Source organism: Otolemur garnettii, unplaced genomic scaffold (genome assembly GCF_000181295.1).
Source record: "Otolemur garnettii isolate 467f Iridium unplaced genomic scaffold, OtoGar3 scaffold00196, whole genome shotgun sequence".
NCBI lineage: Eukaryota > Metazoa > Chordata > Mammalia > Primates > Galagidae > Otolemur > Otolemur garnettii.
In genome coordinates this window covers 45,756-46,200 of record NW_003852591.1, presented here as the reverse complement: position 1 = coordinate 46,200, position 445 = coordinate 45,756, and positions in this window count along the sequence as shown.

The following is a 445-nucleotide window of genomic DNA, read 5'->3' as shown; positions in this document are numbered from 1 at the left end:
CCACACACATTCACACTTATTGAACTACAGACGAAACAGCTTGAGGACAACAAAAGTGCTCCACAAGTGCAAAACAGACCAAAAGGATATAAGAAGATAGTGGAAAGGAAGAAAAAAGAGAGAGAAAGGGCTACAAGGCCCGTAGTTGTAATGCTTTGACCCATGGGCTGCTCAAATGACTCTCCCTATTGGATGACACACTGTCCTTTGGGTGACGAGGACATAACCCGGTTTAGTAAGTGGCCATCCAACCTTTTTCTCAGTAGATAGTGGTGCCAGATGCAAATGGGGCAACTGATGTTTGACAAGGGCACAGTAAACAGGGGTTCATGCCCATCCACTAGATAAAGATGCAGATTACAGAGCAAGACATGGGGACAACAGAGCTATACAAAGCTGGACAGACTACAAGGCCATAGGTGGTAACTGGATGTTTTTTCTAGTC